The sequence below is a fragment of the Phoxinus phoxinus genome (assembly GCF_949152265.1).
Source record: "Phoxinus phoxinus genome assembly, chromosome: 5".
Lineage (NCBI taxonomy): Eukaryota > Metazoa > Chordata > Actinopteri > Cypriniformes > Leuciscidae > Phoxinus > Phoxinus phoxinus.
The window spans coordinates 31,918,625-31,925,460 of record NC_136880.1 but is presented as its reverse complement, the minus strand read 5'-3'; the positions used below and the strand labels follow the sequence as shown (position 1 = coordinate 31,925,460).

At 41.4% G+C, this 6,836-nt stretch overlaps 2 long non-coding RNA genes across 10 annotated transcripts; both read left to right on the top strand.

Moving 5' to 3' along the window:
* The first annotated feature begins 201 nt into the window (after positions 1-201).
* Positions 202-2,304, top strand: LOC306999233. 7 transcript variants are annotated; one of them, XR_013797778.1, is made up of 7 exons: positions 202-476; positions 875-959; positions 1,320-1,380; positions 1,551-1,611; positions 1,705-1,765; positions 1,859-1,919; positions 2,013-2,304. It is a non-coding gene; the product is annotated as an uncharacterized lncRNA (long non-coding RNA). The 7 variants fall into 7 exon arrangements; XR_013797777.1 differs by lacking the exon at positions 1,705-1,765; XR_013797779.1 differs by lacking the exon at positions 1,705-1,765 and having other exon boundaries at positions 1,551-1,688.
* A 16-nt stretch (positions 2,305-2,320) lies between these two features.
* Positions 2,321-6,420, top strand: LOC306999232. Of its 3 annotated transcripts, XR_013797775.1 has the most exons (5): positions 2,321-2,535; positions 2,629-2,689; positions 2,937-3,074; positions 3,476-3,558; positions 6,293-6,420. It is a non-coding gene; the product is annotated as an uncharacterized lncRNA (long non-coding RNA). The 3 variants fall into 3 exon arrangements; XR_013797774.1 differs by lacking the exon at positions 2,629-2,689; XR_013797776.1 differs by lacking the exons at positions 2,321-2,535; positions 2,629-2,689; positions 2,937-3,074 and having other exon boundaries at positions 3,391-3,558.
* Positions 6,421-6,836: the final 416 nt, after the last annotated feature.

Genomic DNA, 6,836 nt, shown 5'->3' with positions numbered 1-6,836 from the left:
CTAGCCTAGGCTACTATTTTTCATAGACATCTTTTTACTTTAAGCCCGGGGTAAAAGCAATTAACACTTACCAGGAGTAGGCCTATACTTTAGCAAAAAATAAAAATAACTAGGCTAATGAATAATAACTAAGCCAAAAAATTTTATTTTATTTTTATTATTATTGTGAGTGATTGCAGTATGTGTGGGCATAAGCCTATTAACGAGTCAGATCTCCAAAATCAGTTTTAAATTCATAATTTAATATTAATGAGATTTTTATTTAAGTAAAGTTCTAATTCTAGATGTTTATATTATATTTGTAAATGCTGCATGATTTTTGACGTGGTTTAATCAATGGCCGTGCGCGTGAACTTTCAAGTCGCTTTCAAACACTGGAGCGGCCGCGGCGCCGAGTTGCCATGGAGACGGCGCGGGACCACTGCGACTGGTAGCAGCAACACTCCCTCTCTCGCCGCTGTTTTCACTGCTTTCAGGTGAGATTAGTCTCTTAAGTCACACGAATAATACACACAACTGTTCTTGACACTTCTCTTACTTGTAATTGACACGCTTCTGTTGAATATTTACTTTATAGACATGGTTAACGTTTGGTGTCTTCGGAAATAGTCCGTTAGCATCTCAACCGTTTTAAGACGAGGTAAGCTAACTTTTAAGTTAACGTAAACTCGGTTGAGCTTTTGTTTATGAAAGTTTGGGCTTTTAATCACCTCTTATGTGTAGATGTTTTACTGGGAAATTAGCTAATTTATTTAACACAAACGTAAACGTATGTAATCGGTGACGTCACTTACATGGTGAGAAAGCTGCGTTGAAACTAAAGTGCTAGCTCAATGTTGAACAAATATTGATAAAACATATTCTGTGATTTCAGCAGCAACAAAATAACCCATAACAGAGGCAAAGCTCCACGACTTCAACATCTCTGAAGAAAGCTGCTGCCGGAGAAGGAGATACAGGTGAGCCAAGGAAGCTCATTAAATAACTTCATATCCAGTTTGTCACAATATTTTTCACCAATGTCACCATGCATCAGTTATTTTCCTATTTGTTTATTTCTCTAATTATTTTTTATTTGTTTAATTGATTTTAAGAAGGTTTTGATATCCAAATGTAAGTTACACTGTATGAACAATATTACATGAATAAGTAAACCCAAAAACTAATAATTTTATCTAATTAAGAAATAATTTTCTGTATTCTTTATATTCTTTCTCTTTTCTGCATTTCATCTCTGCTGTAGCTTCTTTACTTGTAATACACCTGGCATTGTATAATAATATTGTTGGCTCTGTGACACATGGTTTGTTGTGTTCTAGATCCTCCAGTGCTGATGTCCTGGCCTGACCGTAGCAGAGTTGAGCGGATCATCGTCACATGGTTTGTTGTGTTCTAGATCCTCCAGTGCTGATGCCCTGGCCTGACCGTAGCAGAGTTGAGCGGATCTTCATCACATGGTTTGTTGTGTTCTAGATCCTCCAGTGCTGATGTCCTGGCCTGACCGTAGCAGAGTTGAGCGGATCTTCATCACATGGTTTGTTGTGTTCTAGATCCTCCAGTGCTGATGCCCTGGCCTGACCGTAGCAGAGTTGAGCTGATCATCGTCACATGGTTTGTTGTGTTCTAGATCCTCCAGTGCTGATGCCCTGGCCTGACCGTAGCTGAGTTGAGCTGATCATCATCACATGGTTTGTTGTGTTCTAGATCCTCCAGTGCTGATGCCCTGGCCTGACCGTAGCTGAGTTGAGCGGATCATCGTCACATGGTTTGTTGTGTTCTAGATCCTCCAGTGCTGATGCCCTGGCCTGACCGTAGCAGCGTTGGGCTGATCATCGTCACATGGTTTGTTGTGTTCTAGATCCTCCAGTGCTGATGCCCTGGCCTGACCGTAGCAGAGTTGAGCTGATCATCGTCACATGGTTTGTTGTGTTCTAGATCCTCCAGTGCTGATGCCCTGGCCTGACCGTAGCAGAGTTGAGCGGATCATCGTCACATGGTTTGTTGTGTTCTAGATCCTCCAGTGCTGATGCCCTGGCCTGACCGTAGCTGAGTTGAGCTGATCATCATCACATGGTTTGTTGTGTTCTAGATCCTCCAGTGCTGATGCCCTGGCCTGACCGTAGCAGAGTTGAGCGGATCATCGTCACATGGTTTGTTGTGTTCTAGATCCTCCAGTGCTGATGCCCTGGCCTGACCGTAGCAGAGTTGAGCTGATCATCGTCACATGGTTTGTTGTGTTCTAGATCCTCCAGTGCTGATGCCCTGGCCTGACCGTAGCAGAGTTGAGCTGATCATCGTCACATGGTTTGTTGTGTTCTAGATCCTCCAGTGCTGATGCCCTGGCCTGACCGTAGCAGAGTTGAGCGGATCATCGTCACATGGTTTGTTGTGTTCTAGATCCTCCAGTGCTGATGCCCTGGCCTGACCGTAGCAGAGTTGAGCTGATCATCGTCACATGGTTTGTTGTGTTCTAGATCCTCCAGTGCTGATGCCCTGGCCTGACCGTAGCAGAGTTGAGCTGATCATCGTCACATGGTTTGTTGTGTTCTAGATCCTCCAGTGCTGATGCCCTGGCCTGACCGTAGCAGAGTTGAGCGGATCATCGTCACATGGTTTGTTGTGTTCTAGATCCTCCAGTGCTGATGCCCTGGCCTGACCGTAGCAGAGTTGGGCGGATCATCGTCACATGGTTTGTTGTGTTCTAGATCCTCCAGTGCTGATGCCCTGTCCTGACCGTAGCAGAGTTGAGCTGATCATCATCACATGGTTTGTTGTGTTCTAGATCCTCCAGTGCTGATGCCCTGGCCTGACCGTAGCAGAGTTGGGCGGATCATCATCACATGGTTTGTTGTGTTCTAGATCCTCCAGTTTTGATGCCCTGGCCTGACGGTAGCAGAGTTGAGCTGACCATCGTCACATGGTTTGTTGTGTTCTAGATCCTCCAATGCTGATGCCCTGGCCTGACCGTAGCAGAGTTGAGCGGATCATCGTCACATGGTTTGTTGTGTTCTAGATCCTCCAGTGCTGATGCCCTGGCCTGACCGTAGCAGAGTTGAGCTGATCATCGTCACATGGTTTGTTGTGTTCTAGATCCTCCAGTGCTGATGCCCTGTCCTGACCGTAGCAGAGTTGAGCGGATCATCGTCACATGGTTTGTTGTGTTCTAGATCCTCCAGTGCTGATGCCCTGGCCTGACCGTAGCTGAGTTGAGCGGATCATCGTCACATGGTTTGTTGTGTTCTAGATCCTCCAGTGCTGATGCCCTGTCCTGACCGTAGCAGAGTTGAGCGGATCATCGTCACATGGTTTGTTGTGTTCTAGATCCTCCAGTGCTGATGCCCTGGCCTGACCGTAGCTGAGTTGAGCGGATCATCGTCACATGGTTTGTTGTGTTCTAGATCCTCCAGTGCTGATGCCCTGGCCTGACCGTAGCTGAGTTGAGCGGATCATCGTCACATGGTTTGTTGTGTTCTAGATCCTCCAGTGCTGATGCCCTGGCCTGACCGTAGCTGAGTTGAGCTGATCATCGTCTCTAAGCCACTATCAACCTGATGATTAGTAAGTACAACTTCAAACATACACTAATGTCAAACACACTAATTGTTTTGCTACACATTTTTATGTTTTGAAAGAAGTCTCTTATGTTCACCAAGACAGCATTAAAAAAAGTAATTATTGTGAAATAATATACAATATTTTAAATAACTGTTTTCTATGTGAATATATTGTAAAATTTAATTAGTTCCTCTGATCATAGCAGAATTTTCAGCATCACAGCTTCATATGATCCTTCAGAAATCATTATAATATGATGATTTGATGCTCAAGAAACATTTATGATTATTACCAGTGTTAAAACAGTTGTGCTGCTTCATATTTTTGTGTTTTTCAGGATTATTTGATGAATAGAAAGTAAAAAACAAAACAAAAACAACAGCATTTGTTTGAAACAGAAATCCTTACTCTCTTTTGGTCAATTTAATGCATCCTTGCTGAATAAAAATATGAATTTCTTTTTTCTTCTTCTTCTTTTTTAAATCTTATTGACCCCAAACGTTTGAACATTAGTGTAAACTACCATTTATATGTTATGTTATGTATATGTTATATGTGACGGGGTCTATTTAACAATGAATCCTGGAGGGGAAAAAATGGTTTAAACCGTTACAATGGGTTACACAAAAACATTAATCAGCACAACTGTTTTCAACATGGATAATAATCAGAAAAGTTTAAGATGTTTACATTGTAAGAATGTATAGTATTCAAATATAAAAACGCTGACTCGTTAGGTCATGTTTTCTCATTAAAATCAGATCATTTCCTATTAATTCAACAGAATTTGAGGGAACACACGACGTCATGAGCAATCAAGTCGTTTAGATCAGTGAGTAGTGCCCAGCATATCAAAGTCCACTAAAGGAGATTTCTCACATTTTACCCCTTTAACTATGAAGGTGAAAGAGTAGCAAGACTCGAGAGCATGAACAATAAATACTTGTGTGCTAAAATCTACACTCACAGCTCCAATGTGAAAACCTGTAAAATACAAACCTGAAGTTGAACGCTGAGATCTGCACTCGCAGACAATAGTCACACACCTGTATTCTGAATCTGAAGCTGCAGACAACAGTCACACACCTGTATTCTGAATCTGAATCTGCAGACAACAGTCACACACCTGTATTCTGAATCTGAATCTGCAGACAACAGTCACACACCTGTATTCTGAATCTGAATCTGCAGACAATAGTCACACACCTGTATTCTGAATCTGAATCTGCAGACAATAGTCACACACCTGTATTCTGAATCTGCAGACAATAGTCACACACCTGTATTCTGAATCTGCAGACAATAGTCACACACCTGTATTCTGAATCTGAATCTGCAGACAACAGTCACACACCTGTATTCTGAATCTGAATCTGCAGACAACAGTCACACACCTGTATTCTGAATCTGAATCTGCAGACAATAGTCACACACCTGTATTCTGAATCTGCAGACAATAGTCACACACCTGTATTCTGAATCTGAATCTGCAGACAACAGTCACACACCTGTATTCTGAATCTGAATCTGCAGACAACAGTCACACACCTGTATTCTGAATCTGAATCTGCAGACAATAGTCACACACCTGTATTCTGAATCTGAATCTGCACAAGTACGGTAGTCACAAATGTGTAAAATGCCTTTCACAGAAACACAATGACAGACTCAAACTTGTAGAACATAGTTGCATGTAGGAGTCGCAAAGCAGTGGTTTTATTGGTTGGCGCAGCGCCTAGCCAATGGCACTTTTTTTTGGCTAAATGGCTAATGGCTAAATGCTTGCTTAGTGATATAAATAAATGATATTATCAAACTCCACAAACATCATACTAATAAAGCTTACTATGTACAGAAAAGCAGATGAGCCAAGAATATGAACGCAACGCGTTTAATTACGTTAAGCGTTTTCCTCCCATAGAAAACCAACACTTACCGTGTCTTAATGTATTAAAAGACCAAACTCAGTAAACACCATACTAAAAAAGCATACAGAAAAGCAAATGAGCCAAGAATATGAACACATATGGATTATTTTGTAATGTTTCCTGGGATGCCCTAATACTAATGTAGTATGTTTTTAGAAATAAAAAACATTTTCCTAGCCTGATTTGAAGGCTAGAAATAGCTACGTATTACATGTGAAACTCTCTCAAATACTTTTACTATTACAGCTATTATATGTTTTTTACTATTACAATGGTGAGATTAACGAATCGTGAGAAGTTTTTTAAGTATTTAGATCTATTCCCATCAGATAAAAGGATGACAGACTGTTGATCGCGTGAATGAAGATCTTATCATTGCAACGCATTTTCTGCACTCTCACTAATGCTTTCACCAATGCAAACACGCGTTAAGTCACGTTAGTCCCAGAGGACGCGTGTTTTGTGACATTATCTGCGAGTGTAAATCTCTAAATTCAACTTTAGACTTGTATTTTACAGGGGACAAGTTCTTAAATTCACATCTTTATGCTCTCGAGTTTTGCTACTCTTTTACTTTCATAAATTGCCTTCCTGATAATGTTCGGGGCTCAGACACACTCTCCCAATATAAATCTAGGCTACAGACACACCTCTTTAGCCAAGCATTCAACTAACACATATCATAATCTTGTTCTACAGTTAATATGTGATGAAATAGTGAAAAGTGCACATGATCATCTTTTGCCTGAAATAATATGGGCTGCAGCTATGCTAATCTTTCTCCTGCTGCTTCCCTGTTTCTATCTCAGGATGCTCAGCAAGTTCACCAGAGATTTCAGCAGCTCCTGTTTGGATCCAGTCTCACTCACGAAGACTTCAGATGATGCAAACACACTCACTAAGACTTCAGATGATGGCAACTATAGATGGACATAAAGCTGCCAGATATTAAGGTGGGGTACGCGATATTTCAAATATTTGGACATTGTTGATATTTGGAATCAACCCAAACAAACACAGCCGTCTCTTCAATGCTCCACCTGCAAAACTCACCAGATTGCCCAGCAGCCACATCACATTATTGCTGTAAATAACTCACGTCTGTTATTGCATGACCTGCTCAATAAAAGCGCAACACTAAGAACGTTTCAGGAAACACGTTATTAATGATAAGGGCTGGATTTCCCGAAACCTTCTTAGCGCTACCTCGTTCCCAAGTTATACCTTAAAGCTGTACCTTATCGTTAATACGTGTTTCCCGAAACGTTAGTCATACGCTGGGATATTTCCCCACCAGTTAATCAAAGTGTGACAACACCAGTGTGGCGAGCAGGACGAGGTCGAGGGACGTGA